Consider the following 21,123-nt stretch of genomic DNA (forward strand, 5'->3'; position numbering starts at 1 on the left):
TAACTTGTTGCTAAAACTATAGATCGGACATTTCATCCCAACTTTTGAGTCGAACTACCAAACTCAATCCATTTTTATACACAATCATTGTTTTTTGCAAATGCACTTTGAGATTGAAGAAAAGGAGACAATTCTTTTCAAATTCAACACAGAACGGTGAAGAAAGTACTCTACCAAAAAAAGTTGGTCAACCCAAAATATCTCACGAATTAAATTGTATTTTGTATAATGTAAGGTGATGGAATATTTCACGATCAAAAATGATTTTACCTCAAAATAACCTGATCAAATTTTAAGAAAAATCGAACTGACTGTTTTTTTTATAAAAAAAAACCTGAAAAAAAAACATTATTAAAGTTAGTAAAATTTATTTTAAACTTCAATATCTTTTTAAAAAACTAAGATATTGGCTTGAAACTAATTTTATCATATAAGAGATATTGTTTTCGATATTAAATACTTTTTAACTTCCCATAAGAAGTTATTGTAATGGGTCCGATCTGTCAAATTAAAAATGTTGACATTTGTCGACATTTCAAGGTCCCTAGAGTCGATATAAAAGATTTTTAGAAAGATGTCTGTGCGTGCGTGTGTACGTATGTTCGCGAACCTTTTTTTCGTCTTCCATAGCTCAAGAACCAGAAGAAATATCGACTTCAAATAAATTGTGTTATACAGATAATAAGGCAGAAAGATGTAAAAAGGGCTCTCAAAAGAATTTCGTGGGTGGTTTTTTTACCATAGCAGTTTAAAAAAAGGTGAACATTTTGGTAAACCCTAAATATCTTACTAGCCAATGACGCTAGAGACTTGAATTAAATTTTATATTATATATTGTAACGTTATTACAAATCAATATATTTTTGGAAAAAAAAACGAATTGACAGTATTTTTATAAAAAATAAAACCTAAAAAAAACGTTACTCAAAGTTGCTAAAAAAAGAATTTCGGCTATTTCTAATTGATAGTTTTTTTTTTTACTAAAAATAAAAACCTAAAAAAATACTGAAACTTGGTAAATATTTAATTTCGACTCAAATAACTTTTCAAAAATTAAAAATATTGTCTTCAAACATTTTTTTTTCACAGAAAATATTGTTTTCGATATTCAATATTTTTTTTTATAAAAATTCAACAGTCCGTTTTTTCATTAAAAAAATAAAATCTACAAAAAATAGCACGCAAATTTGGTAAAAATTGATATTCGGTTCTTCATATCTCTGAAATTATTTTCATTCATCCACTTTGTAAAAATTTAAGGAATACTTCTTAAATTGGTAAAAATTTGTTTTCGACTAAAAATCTATTGTTGGTAATTTTAAAATTTTTAAGAAGTAAACTGGCAATTTTTTAACCCAACACGAAAACCTACAAACTTTTAAGCAAGACAAATTGACATACGGGATGGGAAGTTATCAGTGTTGGTCGCATCCCAACCTCTTTTTTTTAATAATTTCAATTGCCCATCAATAGTTTAATTTCCAAAAGTCCAAATCATCTATTTTCGTAGTTAATTTCAACCTAAGTATTTATGAAAATTTAAATACCAAACAATTCTAAAAAATAAGTCGACAGCTCTGTTATTCACTCCGTCAACATCAAATTGTGCCTGCGTTCGTGACTCAATCAAGTCACTTCCAGTTCCAGTCTCAGCACTCACAGTTCACAGATAGATCGAGGCAACAACTTTTTCTGTTAGACTTAAAAAAACAATCTAGATACTAATACTATACTCTCTACGATACCTTCATAAAAGACAAGATACACTACCTATGTATACTAGTCCAACATCCAAAACTACAACTCACCAGCCAGCATACCGTTACTGTTCAGTTTCAGTTATTTTTATTTAGTTAGTTAGAGTCTCTCAGTCGCTGTCGTTGGTTAGATTTTCTAGACTTCATCGTTTTTCGTTTCGTGTTCGTATTAGAAAAGGCTACCTCATACATACGTACACTGCATACGTTCGTCTGTATGTGTGTGCCGTGTCCAAATATTCGTCTTATTGGAATTGGTTGGATACCTATAAGATATTATATTGTTATCGTTCGGACGGATTTCATTTTTTTTAATAAATTTCTCCGAACCCAATAATATTTCCTGTTGACTTCTTCTTTAACTTCAACTAAAAAAAACTGTCCACAATAATTCCAAGCATAAATTTTCATCAAGAACATCAATAAAGTATCTCATTCTCTTTAATTGGATTATCACTTTAACCGCCCCCGACCACAAAACACAGAACTAAGAAACAAAACATAACATAGAGCAGCAAATAAACTTGTGGATTCCATTGGTGGAAAATTGATTTTTTTCTAATTGGATTTTGGATTTGTTCCTAATATGAAATTGGAAATATTTTATTTTTTGAAATAACCAAAGAGAAAATGACCACTCTACCTGCTCTGCTACGAATCCAGGTTATTTTAATTCCAATCCGTGTGTAATTTCGAATTTAATTCACGGATCGCGATTTGTGTTTTTGAGTGATTAATAATTTATTAAAAATACCCAATCTTACCAAAAAGTGAAGAATGTCTACGTCCATTAAGTGATCGTGATTACCTTACGTATCTTTATCTAAAAAAGTATCTGCATATGTATAATACCTTACTACTACTATTCTACCACGTCGGTCATCAAAGTACCACTACATTTTCTTGTGATTTTACTACAAAACAATCTACAAAGCTTCCAACCTATCTATCTACCTACTTACCTGCATCTTTATTCAATACAGCATCCAAATTGGTGGAATAGGAATCACGGATAACTAAACTATTCTGAATTCTGATTACGATTGCAGTTTTTCGAGTTCTTTTTTTTTTCAATTTTTGTTTTATTCTATGCACTTACTGTAATCATTTACCTTCATGGTGTAACTTAAAATTTAGTGTCGTTTCGTTTCGTTGTTGTGATTGTGTATGTGAAAGAATGTAAAGTGAGTAAAACAACTCAAATTTAAGCAGAATTATAAAAATTTTGTGTGTTTGCTTAAATAATAATTGTTAACTCAACATTTAATCTCACGGCTGGAGAAAAGAAACAAAAAATCGCACCTTGCAGCAGAAAAATTTTATCATCAAATGGTCTGATAAGGTTTGTGAAATAAAGTAAATACTCGTACCTATACCTATCTGCTTCTTAATATTATGTTTTATAAAAATAGTAAATTTGACAGCAAGTGAGACTTCTGGGTGCGGCCCCTCAAATACTTTTAACATTTTTGTATTTAAATAAAAAACAATAATTAAAAACAAAAGGTATGAAAAGTGCCTATACACAAAAATATATACCTACCTATTTGAATTACATTTAAAACTGTGATAGGTAGGTAGTGGGATAAAAGATGTTATAGAAACCGGAAAAGAAATGTAAAGTTCTTAGAACTACTCGCAACTTGATTCACAAGTCAATTTGCATTTGGAGTTTTGAGGAATTCCCCTTTGAAAAATGTATAAATATTTTTTTTTCTCAAAAAGCTCTGTCAACAGTGAATATAGTGTTGCCACGGTTAGAAATTACATTTCTGATTATTTGTTTTTTTTACTGAAAATTTGAAAAACAATTATTTAATTGATTGATTTAATGGTGGTGATCAAATCGTGAAAGACTTATGTACATTGTTTAACTCATACGATCGCATACTTAAGTTTATAACACTGTTCAAAGGTTTTGTAACCATTATCAACTAAATTATTCATATCTGAAGGCTTTCGATGACATTAGTAGTTTTAATTCTAGTTTTTGATATCTGAAAACAAAAAACAAAAAAAAATAGTTTTTAGAGTTATATGTATTTGTTATTATAACGAAAGCGTTGTTGAAACAAGTAGAAAAATGTGAAATAATTAAGCTGATACAAAGTATTTTTAAATACGAGTATAATTTTAAAATCGGAGTTCAGATTCGGCGGTTCTAGACTTTTAAGCGTAGAAAGGGGGCAGGGGGTTGTAAGTTCACATACTTACATATTTCGAGAGCTTAAGTGGGAACTCAAATTATTAGATTATTTTGGAACACTGTTCTCCAGCAACATATGGTCTAACTTTTTAATTTGGATGACTCCCTACATTACCCGTGTTTGTTGGAAATCTATCCATAGTATAGTAGGATTTTTCACGAATAACAAAAGCAATATCCATAGTATGAATAACACCGATAAAAGTTAGAGTAGAATCTTACTATGGATGGGGTTTTGACATTTATACAAATCTCGAATGGATCTTATGTGATTTCATTTTTAAATGTTTCTACGATTGATATTGCATTTGTTCGTTAAGTAGTTGTGCATTTGGAATTATGTATGTGTTTTCCATTAGGGACAAAAATCAATCTATTACTGTTGATATTATTTAGTTTTGTTACTGAAAATGCAAGGGAAAACAATAAAAATGATAATTAAGTTTTTCTATGTTTCCATCAAAGGTTTATCTCAGTTAAGATTAAATAAATTTGTTTGGTGTTTCCACCGCACAAGAAGATTTAAAATTATTAAAATGATAGCACTTTCTAAAATGCATATTGTGTTTTGATGTTTCTTATGAAGTGCAAGTTTAATTCGTGTTATACAATGAAGAACTGATTAGTACAGCACCATATAAGAATGTGCTACCAACTCCATGTCCATTTTTGTTTGTAATTTGATTTAAAGAAAACTATTTTTTTTGGTACACAAACATGCAAATAAACAGACCATTATGCATTATCTGTTAAACCAACTTTTCCAAACAGGATTTTCTTCTCAAATTTTGACTCAACTCCGATCCCCGACCGAAATCGAGGCGAATCAAGCTCATTTCAACTCGGTTCAGGTATATAAAGAATTGAGGTGAGCTTCAAGCTTGCTCCAACAACACATATTAATGTAGCAGTCTACGAACAAGCCCCCTTCTTGAGTAATTGTTAAATGAACATTTTTTTGATAGAATCTCAATATCCAGATGTTTTCTTACCATTTCTTCTTGAAAATTGTCCATTTTACTAGTTTGTTTGCTAAGTTAATTTTAACATTTGATCTTCACAAAACTTTCTTCTATTTGTGTGTTTTTTTTATTATTATTCTGACAGATCTTCTTTGAGTCGTACCAATTTTTAAATACAAAAATCTGGCTACTGCGGATCGTTTTGTTGACAATTTCTCACTGTACTATATATGGAATACCAAAAAAATGCACTTAATTACAAAATTCCAACAATATTTATGAGCTAAATTAAAGTAGTTCAGAGATTTTATGGTATTTAGATGAAATCTTTACTTATACAACTTAAATGTATACAATTTATGGCTGATATGACCCCCCTCGATCGGTAATTGGTCAAAAGTTGATGAGCGATTGGAAAAGGGCTGGATTACCGATTCATATCATGTTCTTGGTCCAGTCCTCGGTTCAAAGTAGTATTGTAAGCAACAACGTTTGAAGCAGATAAATACAAATTTTATTTTCACGTATACAAAAATAAATAATATAAAATATAAGAAAGTCATATCCATTAACGCAATAATATAAGTTTCGAGTTCAAAGGAATGTCTAGGAAAAATTTAAAACAAAATCTCCCAGGGAGGGGTTTGTCAAGACTCGAACGACCCAACTGGATCCGCTATAGTTCGATATTAGCACCAAAAATTAAATCTAAAACGTTATTTTTAGTGCCTTTGACTTAGTTTTAAGTTGATGTTAGTTGTAAGTTATGGTTAATTAGGCTAGTTTTATGAATTTTGTCTAACTTTAAGATAGTTTTAAGGTAAAATTAAAACAAATTAATTTAAAAAAAAGTGCCTTGGACTGTCACGCTAGAGGTCTTAGTTCAATCCCTGAAAGTGCCATCTAAAGTTTAAAACGGGTACTGCATCCTGCGAGAAATTGACAAATTCGCCAAAAATGCTTTCTCAAATCAGCAGTTCGGATTCGGCTTAAGACTGTAAGTCCCCTCCATCCCTGACAACAGTAATCAGTAATCAACGCAGAAATAGTTGAAAGTTGTACTGCCTAGGGCCTAGTTCTCAACGTACTGTTGAGCCACCTAATTTATTTTATTAATGCAACATTTTCAGAACTTCATATATAGGAAAATAAACTAACTTATGTACCTTTGCAAAATTTACGAAAACTAAGGGAGATTCTAAAATGTGGTATTATTTAGAAATCTAACTAGATACAGTAATTAAAGTGCGATTGCAATTTAGGACGTTTTCTGCTTAACTAAACAGTGCACTTTATGTTTAAAGCTAATTTTAGAAGAATACATGGAAAATAACATAATAAATAAACAATCAAAACTTTATTGAGCGAAATAAATTTAGTTTTCGGTTTCCATTTTTAAAAGTGACATTTCAAATTCCAAATTCGTTTTTTTGCACAAGCACACTACTAACAGAGGCATTGAAATTTTAAAGTGATCGCTGATATCGTTTTTGTTTTTTTGATATAAATGCTGTAACCGATTGCAGTATTGTTTATAAAGATTCTTTAAAATATCTTTTCCTTAATTTGTCACTGTATTTTGTTTAGCTTCACTACCACTTGGTTGGAAAATGTTGCTGTTCTATAGCGTCATTTGAATTCGAAATCATCTGCAAAACTTCTGACAGTCATTACAAATTTTGTAAATAAGCAGCAGAATGTATACGCCCCAATAAAATTTTGCCATCAATTGTATAATAAAGAAAGCAAAATTAATAACTAAAATTACTTTACGGGTACGTTTAGTGATGCAAAAATAAACAGCGTCGTTTCAAAGGCAGAGATAGAATCAGATTAAAAAACAAATTGTACTCTAAAGTCATATTCTTTCGATGTTTAAGATAGCCGAACATTATATAAATATGTTTTGTTTAATCCGCCTATTTTCTATTTCATATTAATGTTATCTTAAATAATGAAACAATTTGTTCTAAAAAAATAAACATTTGAGATACACACTTTTACGAACACTTGGCAACACTTGCCACAGAATTGTCTACTCTTGTTTATCTAGTTTTTTTTTGTGTACAAAAAGATACCAAAGCTTTTACTATAATTCTATTATAAAGGTTAGACTATAATATCTTATATTTCCAAATTATGAATCTACGAACAAGAACGTGTTTAAATGTAAATAGTTTCCATTTTATTTAATAACATAATGCATTGTTATCATTATTTTCAACTTAAAACTAAAACAGCAATTAAAAAATGTATATTCAATTCAACTAGGTATTAATTTTGTGTTAAGTCTTCATTTTATTTTAAATTAATGTTGTACACATCGACCTACCGGAAGCCACGTGATCAACTCCATCACAATACCAGTTTTATTATTAATCAATTACTACTGCATTAAAGCAACCAGCAATATAAAAATGAATTGTCTTTCTTCTTTTTTTCATATGATAGTTTTAGGTAGTTATAAGCCGGCAAAAAATATACAAACGTACATTTATGTTAATTAACAATTTCCAGAGAAAACAGTTCACAAATTTGAAGATGAAAACAAAATAGACAATTGAAAAGTGTTTTAAATTCGTTTCATTGGCAAATCTTTTCCAAAAGTGTATATCTTTCCTTAGGTGGGTTTTCGCGAATCTAATCGAGCCTTCTAATGCATCAAATTTTTTAAGGATCATTGAGTCGCCTTCTTACAAGCCTACTCGAATTGTTTGAACTAAATTCTTCATAGATTTCGCTCATGATGATACGCAATGATTCAAACTGGTCGATAAAACTCTTTCTCACGATGGTCCTATCAGCACGCGTAGAAGTTTTTCAGCGAGAGGGCTTTCGAATTTTATTTTTTACTTTTAACTGAGGATCAGTTTTGAACGAAAAAGTGTGGATATGCCTTAGTGGATATTAAAAAAATAGAAATTTCTCATTTTGTACTAAATGTTGTCTGGAGTTTTTTGTCCCATCGATTCAGTGCTCAAAGACACAATAAATATTTGAAGTTCACATTGATTTATTGAATTTTATTAAAACCTTACAGAAAAGCTGATAACTTTTCGCAAATTACTGACAAATTTAATTCTGTTCATCATTATGAATTTATTATTAAAATTAACCCCTTTCATTTACTTTTTTACATAACATAACTGAATTGCATTAATGCTATTCAATTTAGGAATAATTAAAAAAGCTATCTTTGGAAAATGTTATCCTGTGTTATATACATATATGTAAATCAATGTCACCCTGTTAACTACATTCATCACCTAGTTAAGTAGGTACATGGTTTTTTAAGATGATGTACTGCTTTAAATTGTTGTTTTAACTAAAGGTATAAGTTGTGATTTACAACAAAAGTTCAAAAATTGTCTAGCTCTAATTTTTTTATATTGACATTTAAAAATTATTTTTTATGTGTAGCACATCAATCTGCAACTTGGGTTGCATTTTCGATGTTATTTTTTTACGAATGTCATAAAACTTTACAAATCTATAATCCCTGTTTTTAATATTCAGTTTAAAAGTTTATAGTATTTTATAAAAGACTAGCTGACCCGGCCACGCGTTGCTTTGGTTAACTTTGTTTTGTCAAATTACATTATTGTAAACTATTTAAGGTGAAGGTGGTGATATTCATAACTAATTCTATACTACCGTTACCCCCCATTACAGTGAAATTGTTATTAAGAATGAAATGAGAGTTAGCACAAACCACAATAGATTCTTTTGTAGAGAGTTCAATACTCAATACGATTCTGTCAAATTCAACTCCGCGGAATTTGAATCGAATTTTAAATAATAAAAGAGGCTGGGATGCGACTGATAACACTGATAACTTCCCATCTCGTCTGTCGATTAGTCTTGCTTAAAAGTTTTTAGGTTTTCATGGTGTGTTAAGAAATTTGTCAGTTGAATTATTCTTAAAAATTTGAAAATTATAGCTATTTTTCACATAAAGAAATAGTTTAGTTTGAAAACTTAGTTTTGTTAAATAGATTTTTAGTCAAAACAAATTCATACCAATTTAAGTAGCATTTCTTAGATTTTTACAAATTGGATAAATAAAATTAATTTGAGATATATCAAGAACCGAACATCAATTTTTACCAAATTTGCGTACAATTTTTGGAGAGTTTATTTTTTTATGAAAAACAGACTGTTGGATTTTTATAAAAAACTGCTGAATATCGAAAACAATATTTTCTGTGAAATAAAAAAAGTTTGAAGACAATATTTTTAATTTTTGAAAAGCTATTTTATTAAATTTTTACCAAATGTTAGCATTGTTTTGTTGCTAGGTTTTTATTTTTTGTAAAAAAGACTGTCAATTCGATTTTTCTCAAAATTTTACCATATGTGAAAAACGTTATTTTTCGTTGCACAAAATTGTTTTGGAGATAAAATCATTTTGTATTCGTAAAATTTTCGAGGTGACAAATTTTTTTTTCAGTTTCTTTATTTTATGAAAAAAACCGTTAACTGGATTTTTTTTTTCAAAAAAATAGACTTGTTTGTTATCACGTTACATTAGATTATGTAAAATTTAATTCAAGTCTCTAGCGTGTTTGGTTCAGAGATATTCACCTTTTTTTAAACTGCTATGGTAAAAAAACTACACATGTAATTTTCTTGAGAGCCCTTTCTGCGTCTTTCTGCCTTATTATCTGTAGTCGATATCTCTTCTAGTTCTTGAGCTATGGACGATGAAAAAAACGACATATTTCTAAAAATCTTTTATTTCGACTCTAGGGACCTTGAAACGTCAAGAAATGTCAAAATTTTCAATGGGAAGTTAAAAATTACTGAATCTCGAAAACTTTATTTTCCCTAAGATAAATCAGTTTGGAGGCCAATATTTTTAATTTTTGAATATGTGCCAAGTTTTCGTTGCAAAAAAAAACAGTCAATTCGAATTTTCTCAAAATTTTACCAGATGTCTAAATCGTTGCATACATAAAATTGTTAATTCAATTTTTTAGTATGGTTATACATGTCACAATGTATAATATACAATTTAATTCAGGTCTTCAGCATTATTAGTTCGAGTGATATTATGGGTTAGATTGCTATGGTACCCGTGAATAAAACTTTAGGTGGCACAGGCAGGGATCGGACCCAAGACGTCTCGCATGACAGTCCAACGCACTTACCATCATGCCACGGGTACTACGATATCTCTACTATTATATTTTATTTAGACTATACTGACCTTGAAACGTCGAGAAATGTCAACAAATCAGACATCCTATGGGTAGATACAAACAAACAAATTTTACTCGTATTTTATATGAGATATTTTAAAATTTAATAGGCAAGACTTTGATGCTAGTATTAAGGGCTCAAGTTTTTAGAAAATAGTTTCTAACATTTCCAACAAATTCACTGAAAAGGGACAAAACAAAAACTCCAAACTTCCCTCCAAATTGTCTTACTAGTTTATTTCTACATATTAAAAATAATTCTAACTGAAATCAGAACATTTATAAACTTCAAAATAGATTAGAAAACATAAAAAGTCCACGACTAAACATTTTGTCTCAACTATTTAAGAGGCTTTTTTAACATACAGCTATGTATTTTAATTATACTGACAAAAATTCTATAGTATCCATTCCGTATCCATATTATCATATTGTCATAAAGTAGAAAGACATAATAGTAGTTACGCATTTTTAATTGCGATTTATTGTCACTTAATCACAACAGTTTTCTTTTCATAGAAAATGTCTTAAAATTTCTTTTACAACATTGTTTCATTGTGATAGCTCTATGTCTTCTTATTTATTTTGTTTCTGTGATTTTTCTTCAATGTTATTTTTCATATAGACGTCGTCGCACAGATACATAATGTATATCATATGTATGAATGTTATTATGAGTATGTATATCAATAGTAATGCAACAAGCTAAAGATTATCACTATTTTTTGTCTTCTCCTTTTCTCCATAGGTGAATAAAGTAGAAATTTACATGATCAGACTAATAAAGAAAAAGTTTCAAGGCGTATTTCAAAAACACTCTATTTAAAGATATACATAAATCTTTCGTATTTCGTACGGATCACCATCAAAAACTCTTTTCTTTATATAGTTATTTGTTATGCCGATGAAATTGAAACAATAATTTTTGGCTGGTTTTCACGCATTTTAAAAATTAACAAATGAATTTTCGGAGGCCACTTCACACAAACTTCGAATACCATCCTACAACAGCTGTTCAATTTCGCTTGTAGGCTAATCAAGATGGCTACCGAGTATTTATATTTTCATGTAAATGCTATGTGAAAAATCCAGTTGCATTCCTCCCCTCAAACAATTTAACCGTAATACCCGCGCTTCTATGAATGCCCATCAGTTTGCCCTTGAGCCCAACTTCGGCCGTACTACAGTACAGAAGTACAGAGATTCATTTTTTAGCCGTACTACGTGAATGTGGAAAGCCTTTCCCTGTAATTGCAATGTTCAGGAATTCAAATAAATGTACACCGACACCACCTATCCAACCCTTCCCTCTTTTTCTAATGCTCACACTGTGTCTTTGGCATATTAAAGGTATACAAAACCCTTTTAGTGCTGGCTGATTATTGAAAAATATATATATATATATAGTGTTCCATTGCGTGTATACCCTCGAGTACAACTGCGGTCGTACTGTCAAGTACAGAGATTCGTTCTTTAGCCATACTACGCGAATGTGGAATGCAACGCCACACTCTGTCTTTCCCAGTCATTGCATTATTCAGGAATTCAAAAAAATTGTGCACCGACATCTCCTTTCAACCCCTCTCTCCCACATAATAAGGGTATTATTATCCCCTGAAGTGTACGCTTATTATAAAAAAAAATCTACTTTGTTTACTATTTTTACTTCTGTAAGGTTAATAAATGTATAGTAATGTTCTGCAAAATCCTTTTTAAAAGAGCCCTAATAAACATAATCTGCCTATATTGAAAAACAACTTTGTTCTTCATATATTGCGGACCTGTGAACGTAGGTGTCCTTTTTTGTATCATGTTTTTATTGCAAATCTCACCATGAATGTGTGGTGTGCTGTGGTGTGGGTAGTTCCGTACCGCACCTTCAAAAGTTATAAACTCATTGCCGTTTGTTATGATTTATTCATCAGTCTCTTCGTTTTGTTGTCTTTCTTGTGGTATTTGTTAATTGCATTAACCACTTCTTCGTTCTTTCTTTTTTACTCTTTGAATTGACTTACCGCCTGCCGCCACTGCCACCACCGCCACAATTGCACTGACTCTAACAAAACCAAAAATTGTATGGTTTCCTCTTACAGCAGAACTTTTGACTTTTTTCTGTATTATTAACTTTTTTGTTGTTGTTTTTCCACGAGGTTTATATATATGTATGTATATTTCTAAGCGTTCTTACAACAATTTTATCTTATACAAGTGTAATATTTACTATACCCTTTTAACCTAATTTACATACAACTTTTTGTTACATTGGATTATTTGAATTGAACACTCTGCATCACTTAATTCAGGTCGTCCGCGTCGTCGCTCGTCGGCAAGTAAGTGTCACTGTAGTAAAAAGTGTTTTTTATTTTTTATCGAGAAATCTTAAAACGTTCGATTCTATGAAACGCAATTATTTATGTACCTATTTTACTTTAGAGTCTTAAAGAAAATAAAATGTAAATAGCTTTTTTTAGTAAACGGCCTTTATAGACGTTGTTCTCTTAAACTTCATGTGCTTTTGTGCCAGTTTAATTCATATTTGGGTAATAATCAGAATAGGGAATAAATATATAGGAAATAAACTTTGGAAATTAATATTTGAATAAAAAACAGAGCAGAAGTCGGATCTAATAAATCTTTTTGTTTGGTCTAACTGTAATAATGTTCGAATAGGCCCAAAAGCTTCAAGGAGTCCACATTTTGGAGGAAAAATATTTTCAATTGAAATATGTACCTATGTTATAGGCTTTGTACACCAAACCCAAAACCGGGTTTTCGGCAAGAAGTTTTCAAAAACCCGCAAATCGTTCACACCGAACATTTACACGTTTTCATTTGACATTTAAAGTTGTTTAACACCGGCTGTAAAATTTTGTATTGATGAAAAAAATATTTTAGAATGAGCCGCAGAACTTTCGGTACACTATGCAATGAACTAAAGGATCTGGAAATGCAAGATACAAACTTTATCCTTATGTAGGTACTTATCAAGTTGATTTTCAGGAAGGTAAAGATCTATACGAGCTCCAAAAGAACGAATGGGAACGACCAGTCATTGAGGGGTTTAACAAACGTTTCGATACAAATATACAAAAAAACTCCCAGTATATCACCATCCACCGTTTTGGATGCGGATAAAATGAAAATATCCAAGTACTTCCTTTCACACAGTGAAGATTTGAAAATTTTTGAAGTGAAATCATTCTTCTAAGGATGTTTCTTTGCCGTCGACACCCTCGAGTCGATAATCCTTTCCTGTGCTGTGATAGAGCAGCATATCAGTGCAGATAAGGCCGTAACACTAGATCGTTTCGAAGAGTATCAACTGAAGTTCTTGGGACGGGTGGAATGGGCTCACGACATGAATGCAGCTATCCTCTTTGTTCACTTCAACCGGTCAGAACAATTCACCAAAGAGAAGCTTATTGTGTAGAAAATATACGATCAAAGCAATAAAAAACGAAAATTAATTTTATTTAAAAAATTTTCTTTTTATTCACAACAAACTCAATCCAAAATACTGCTTATGACTATTGCTTCTGTTGGCCAAATGTGCCTTCAGAATCGCCATGTATTCTGGCCGTCCAAGCAGCTTATAGGCGGGGTTGAGAAGATTCTGAACGATTTCGTGTAGGTCCTTATGGCCGGAGCAGAAAAGGTCAATTCCTAGTTCCAGATTCGTACCAAAATCACACTCATCCAAAGCGACCACTGAAGCTGTTATGATAGTCTGCAATTTCTTTATGACTAACTCTTTGGCTTCTTCCTTTATGAACTCGTCCAAAGCTCTTAGGATCTTCTTGATGTTCGCATCGATGTCCATCAAGGGGCGATAGCCCACTGTTGTGGTTTTATTCACTGGAACAACGATTCCCACGTTGTGGAATGCTTTGGCGCACATTTTCCTAGCTCGCTGCGACTAAGCATCCACCAGAGATTTCCTTTCATACTTATTCTCCTCCACAAATGAACTTAATGTCTTTCTCATATCTGCCAAACCCTTGTGATTGAACGGAGTTACCGGAAAGTCATTCTCTAGGTAGTAAGCGAAAGCGTCGACCATATTTGTGGCGACGAGTTGGAAGACGCATTCCTTGGAAACGCCATATTGAATTCCGGTTCCTCGCTTAACAAAGAGCGTTTGAAACTCTGGGGGATCATAAAAGAACCGCCAGTGCCGCAAATAGTCACTGGGGCTTTTATTCTCGACCTTGGGAAATTTTCCATATTCTGTAAATAAAAAACAAAAACCATTAATTCTTATTTTATGAGAAAATTGTATTTTCTAAGATAGCCAGACCACTATCAAATCTCTGAACTCTGTCTCTACAAACTCTATAACAGTCCATAACTGTCGATCATCTCTAATGGAGATGGCACAACAGTTTAATATTCACCTTTGCTGTGTGCCGGGCCATAGAGACATTCCAGGTAACTGTAAGGCAGATGAACTCGCCAGGAACGGTACAGTACAGCCCATCCTACCACGTTTGGCAAGTACTGGCATACCAATCGCTACTTGTAAACTGTTGCTAATGAAAGACGCTGTGAGGAGGGCAGGCACCAGGTGGAACAACATCACCACGTGTCAAGTCACAAGAAACATCTGGCTAACACTGAATTTAAAACGTTCAAGTTGCTTGCTCTCTCGAAGCAGATCGCATATAAGCTGGATAATAGGTGTCATAACCGGACACTGTCTTATAGGAAAGCACGCCACGTGGCTAGGCGTATTCTCAAATGACATTTGCAGAAGCTCAAAAACGCAAGAATTACCTAGGAGAATTCTTCTTTAACGATCAGCATAATCAGCCTCTCACGTTTCTAAAGGGACTCAAACTGGTTCCACTGAACTTAGAAGGAAGCCTCAAGATTCATGTGGTATCACAATGGGCCATTAAACTGGCCATTAAACTATAACCTTACCTAACCTAAGGAAATTGTATAAATAATATCACTTACCACGACCAAATTTATTTCAAAATGAAATATTTGTTTTGACAACACGCATCAGCTGTTTTGTTTCGAAAGGTTTGTTTGTCTAGTTCAACTTTGAATTGCAGCTAGTTTTCGAGAGGTTTTATATAAAACTTGTGGTTTACGAAAACTTGTGGTTTACCAAAAATGTATGGCAAAACTTGAGTTTTCGATGTAGGTTTTCGGCGAAAACCGATATTTTCACGAAAACCGGGTTTTGGGTTTGGTGTAAAAAGCATATTAACTGCGAATCTAACTTTAATTCTCGGTAGGTTCCTGAGTTTTATTTTGAAAATATCACTTTTTAACTTCCCATAGGTGATTATTGTAATTGGTCCGATTTGTCGAATTGAAAATTTAACATCTCTCGAAGTTTCAAGGTCTCTAGAATCTAAATAAAAGATTTTCAGAGAAATTTCTGTGTGCGTGTGTAGGTACGTTTGTTTGTTAGGCGTCCGTACGAGAGGGAAGCCTTTTTTCGTCGTCCATATCTCAAGAACCAGTGGAGATATCGACTTTAAATATATGATATCATAGAGTTTATAATGCAGAAAGAAGCAAAAAGGACTCTCGGCAATAAAAAATTAAAAACCTAAAAAAAAGCACATTACTAAAAGATTGTAAAAATAGATTTTCGACTTAAAAATCTTTTTGAAAATTAAAGATATTGGCTTTATTTTTATTTAATTTTATAAAAAAAACTAAGAATCAAACAGTACATTTTTTCATTAAAATCTAAAAAAAAACGTAAGCCAAATCTGGTTGTTAATTTATTACAAAAATTCAGCTGACAATTCGTTTTTGAAAAAGACGAAAACCTAAAAAAACAACAAAAAACTGATTAGAAATGGTTTTCGACTCAAGAATTATTATAAAACAGAGAGTGATATTGACTTCAAATTATTTATCTCACACAAAATATTATGAATATTATGTTAAAGTTTAAAACAGGGCAAATTGACAGGCGGGATGGGAAGTTATCAGTGTGGGGCGCATTCCAGCCTCTTTATTTTTGGTTTATTTTTGCTTTAACCTTTTCATAAAAAAATCATTCGAGTTTGTTTACTTATTGAAAATGGCAAGTAGCCGCCTCTACTGGCTCGACGATTACGCCAATCGTCTCAAACTTATCTGCTTAGACAAGCGACTTCTTACAAGACCACACAAAATAGTCAAATTGCCACCAAAAGTTTCCTTCATCATTTTTGTAAAACATTTGCACGCCTTGCAAACATTGTTTAGAAGTAAGTCTATTTAGTTTGAAATGGCAAACCAAACTAAATCAAGTGATAGCTGTCCAAATCGGTAAAAAGTATTGCCAGATTAAAATTCACACGTCAAAAATAAACACCCCTTATTTGAATAAGTACCCCAAAGTTCAAGACAAATATTATTTAGTTCCACGTATAAATATGCATGTAAAATGTTCATACCTTAGGATCGTATTAACCGCAAGGGACAGAGCTCATTACAAGGCTTTTTCAGAATAAAACACTGCTTACCTATACGAGTATGTATGTACATATGTATGTATGTATGTAATTAAAATTGCTTGAAAGCTGTTTTTCTCAGAAAAAAATATGGGAATTTAATTTAAAAAAAAAACTATAAATTATCATTGTAATACAGAAATTAGTTGTTTAGTTTTGTTAACTATTTTTGTGGAAAAATAAAACTTCTTAAAAACACAGGTGTGAATAGTAATTAGAAAACCTGTTTTAAAGCACACTTTGAATAATTATAATAAATGATTGATGACTGATTATTTTTGACAGATTCTTAAAAGGTTCCTATAAATATTTGGTATCTCTTCACACTAGGTTTTTATTTCTTCCTGATAACATTTCACAATTACGAGCTTATATAATTACTTATCATAGCAGTATATATTAAATGAAGTAGTAAACCCGTGGCGTGATGGTCTGTCATGGCAGAGGTTTTGGTTTCAAACCCTGACTGAGCCATCTACATATTTTTTTCCCGGGCACTGCCTCTTCATGCACCTCCTCGTCACCGCATCCTCTGCACAGATCATCTGAACTGATTCTTATCTTTTTTATATGATAACCTAGCAGATTATGTCCGGTGATTATGCTTACAAAAGATCGAAGTGATCCCTTGTGTACCTGCATAATTCTTTCCGTTCTTTGTTTGTTAAAACAGGGCCAGATCTTTTTTGTAGTGCCGCAGGTTAGTTAGTTATTCTTTTTAAGATTTCCTGTTTTAAAAATTATGTAGGGGTGCTAACTAGCTGAGCTTGGCTTACGTCAAGCATTGACCCTAATCTTGCTAATTCATCTGCATTTTTTCGAAAACTTTGTTTACAACTAAGCAAACATATTGGTCGATAGCTTGTTCGGAGTTTCGGCGGTTTTCCAGGTTAAGGAATCGGTAATTCCTTTGCACATTTCAAATTTAATGGAAAATGTTAATTTTAACCTTAATTTCAAAGAAATTAAAAGATGTACATAAAGCTTAAGTAATTGAGCAAACTCGTTCTTATTTTCGGTAAGGCAAGCTACCAATTCTTCTATCATATTCAATGGAGCCATAATTTTATGAGGGCTGGCCTGAAGTTGTAGATTTTTGGTTAGTCTTTTTTTTTTAAATCGGGTTTCGTCACTTTAAAAAAAAATAAAAGAAAGGTAACGCAAAGCAAATTTCAAATGTGTGTTATTTTGTATTTAATAGAAATATTTGATAAGAATTTGGTTTTTCCAATTAAATTGAACTTTTTTGAACGTTTTTGATAGCATTAATTCAAACACCCCTTCAAAATTACTCTGTCACATAAGGTTTTTGAGATTTGATTTATTTAAAATTAAAAAAATACACATAAACAAGCCTTTTTGAACCTATCTAAATTCATGAAAAATTTTTTCCAAAAAATTTGCGATGGTTTTCCAAACATGTAATTTTTTCTTCGATATTCAGTTGATACGTTTATGTATATACATATGTATGTATTTTTTAAAATCTTAAGTTGTAAGATTTAACTTATCTCATCTTATCTTATTTATTTAAAAAGAAGCCGTATGTCGATTTGTCTTAATTAAATTTTGCAGGTTTTCGTGTGGGGTAAAAAAAACTTGTTAGTTGAATTATTCTTACAAATTTTAAAACTGCCAAATATATTTTATCCTAACTAGTCTGGATGCGGAGGGTTTCAGAGTGATAGCCTATGCGGACGACGTTGCTATAGCAGTTTCAGGAAAGCATCTTAATATCCTAAAAGAACTCTTACAAAATACCTTAGACAGACTAATACTTTAGGCTGATCGGTGTGGACTGGGTGTTAACCCACACAAAACCGATCTGGTCTTATTTTCGAGGAGATACAAAATTCCATTTGTCAACCCTCCTTTTATTAAAGGAATCCAATTAAAATTCTCAGACGAGGCTAAATACCTAGGTCTTGTCTTAGACAAAAAACTAAATTGGAAACGCAACGTACAGGAAAGAGTCAAAAAAGCTACTTTAGCTCTCTTTTCTTGTAAAAAAGCTATTGGTAATAAATGGGGTTTACAGCCCAGAATAACGCATTGGCTATACACATCGGTAATCAGACCGATTTTAACGTACGGTGTGGCAGTATGGTGGACTGCTTTAGAAAAAGGTATAAACAGGGATAAGTTAAATAAAGTCCAACGTTCAGTCTGCCTATGTATAAGCGGATCGCTTCGCACGACCCCGTCTTGCTCTACCTTACACCTCTTGACAAGCAAGCTCTGCTATTCGCCTCAATGCTTCGTCGCAGTGGACTAACAACAACATTGGCCACGCCGTAATTCTAAGGTACTTAAAATCTATTCCAAAGCATACAGACTACACCATCCCCCAACTCCAATTCGACAGAAACTTCCAGATTTCTGTACCTACCAGATCTTTTTGGGAGGATAGGACATTCTTGGAGGATGAGTCAATCCATTTTTACACAGATGGCTCAAAAACCAAAGAAGGGGTTGGTGGAGGTGTGTACTCTGAACGACTGAAATTAAGTCTCTCATTCTGCCTTCACAATCAATGTAGCGTGTTCCAGGCGGAACTTTTGGCGATTAAGGAAGCCTTGTCTTGGCTCAAAGAAAACGTGACATCAACATCTGATATCCGTATTTTCTCTGACAGCCAGGCCGCTATCAAATCTCTGGACTCTGTCTCTACAAACTCTATAACAGTCCATAACTGTCTATCATCTCTAATGGAGATACTGACATACCAATTTTACCAATTAAAGTAGCATTTCTTAAACTTTTACAAATTGGATGAAGGAAATTAATTTGAGAGACATCAAGAACCCAACATCAGTTTTTACCAAATTTGAGTACTATTTTCTGTGGATTTTATTTGGAATGTTGAAATTTAATAAAAAAAAACTACTGAATATCGAAAACAATATTTTCTGTGAAATAAAAAAAAAATAAAAAAGTTTGAACACAATATTTTTAATTTTTGAAAAATATTTGAGTCGAAAATAAATTTTTACCAAGCTTTAGTATTTTTTTTGTAGGTTTTTATTTTTATAAAACAAAATGTCAATTCGATCTCTCTCAACTTTTTCCGGATTTTGAAAACAATATTTCTTATAAAATTAAATTAGTTTGAAGCCATAATCCCAAATTTTTGAAAAGATATTTGTGCCGAAAATCAATTTTTACCAACTTTTGTTAAATTTTCTTTTAAGTTTTTTATTTTTTCTAAAAAAAAAACTGTTTATTCGATTTTCCTAAAAATTTTACCGAATATTGACAACAATACTTTTGTAAAGATTAAAGTAGTTTAAAGAAAATATCTCGAAGTTTTGAAAAGATATTTGAGCCGAAAATCATTTTTTCCAACTTTTAGTCATTATTTATTTCGGTTTTTATTTTTTTTTCAAACAAAATTTCTATTCGATTTTTCTCAAAATATTACCAGATTTTAAAAACGTTTTTTTTGTCGCACAAAATTGGTTTGGAGATGAAATCATTTTTATTCATTAAATTTTCGTGGTGACACATTTTTTCCAGTTTTTTTGATTTATAAAAAAAAGTTAATATGATTTTTTCCAAAAATGTACTGGTTTGGTATCACGTTACATCACGTTACAATATATAATAGAAAATTGTACTCAAGTCTCTAGCGCCATTGGTTCGTGAGATATTTAAGGTTAACCAACATTTCTTGAGAGCCCTTTCTGCATTATTAGATATCTACTAGTTCTTGAGCTATGGACTACGAAAAAGACGTTACGAACGTTGGAAAATATGGACGTACGAACGTACTAACGAATTCTATCGTATCAGTTTTTGGAACTATATTAAAAACCAACAAATTATGTTGAAAAGGGATATTTTTAAAATTTGAGTAGTTGAACTATCTTCTTCAACGTTCAGATTCGAAATCGACCTAAACAATTAGCTGAAAAACGTATTTTTCAAAACAATGGTAGGTTTGTTCAAAGCTTCATATAGACTCGTAACTTATGAGAGTTTCTAGAAACTAAGTAATATACTATATAACAATTTAAACTATATTTAGAAGACAAAGATTTGTACTTTGCAAAATAAATCATCAAACAATTTAATTTTTAGGGATATGTCAATTCTTTAAAGTTACATATTTTAAAATTAGTAGACGTAGTGTAACTGCCATAGCGGAGGTCTTGGGTTCAGTGCCAGTGTCACCTTAAATAAACAATTGGCACTTGGAAAATAGAAATGGCCAGTTACTAAAAACCTTTGCCCGATTACTCAATCACAGAATCGGGATTATTGAACAACAACAGTTTAATGTTATTTTTATTATTTTTTAAATACATATTGTATTTTTATTATTTCAAATTTTAACACCATACAAAAAATAAAACAAAAATCAAGAATTTACGTAACAGTTCACTGATGTCACCAACAAGTAGTACTAAAATGTGGCTTCTCAATACAACTTAATGAGCATGTAGATTAAAGAGGTGAAGGCCTCTCCCTTAATCACAAAATGAATTTCATGGGGACAGGAATTTCACATTCAAAACAACCTTTACGCCATTT

The 21,123-nt window shown here is 31.6% G+C and overlaps 1 protein-coding gene and 1 long non-coding RNA gene across 3 annotated transcripts in view; one reads left to right on the forward strand and one right to left on the reverse strand.

Moving 5' to 3' along the window:
• Nucleotides 1-1,590: 1,590 nt before the first annotated feature.
• LOC129943984 (uncharacterized) lies at nucleotides 1,591-2,225 on the reverse strand. Its single transcript, XR_008781378.1, has 3 exons — nucleotides 2,088-2,225; nucleotides 1,771-2,023; nucleotides 1,591-1,700 (listed from the first exon to the last, which is right to left on the reverse strand). It is a non-coding gene; the product is annotated as an uncharacterized LOC129943984 (long non-coding RNA).
• The window catches only part of LOC129943983 (protein PALS1), a 72,399-nt gene continuing 53,223 nt past the window's right edge, over nucleotides 1,948-21,123 (forward strand). For both annotated transcript variants that reach the window (XM_056053090.1, XM_056053091.1), the window contains exon 1: nucleotides 1,948-3,099. The gene's annotated coding sequence lies outside the window, so the exon portion shown is untranslated. The remainder of the gene's footprint in view (nucleotides 3,100-21,123) is intronic.

The sequence above is a fragment of the Eupeodes corollae genome, chromosome 2, assembly GCF_945859685.1.
Source record: "Eupeodes corollae chromosome 2, idEupCoro1.1, whole genome shotgun sequence".
Classification (NCBI taxonomy): Eukaryota; Metazoa; Arthropoda; class Insecta; order Diptera; family Syrphidae; genus Eupeodes; species Eupeodes corollae.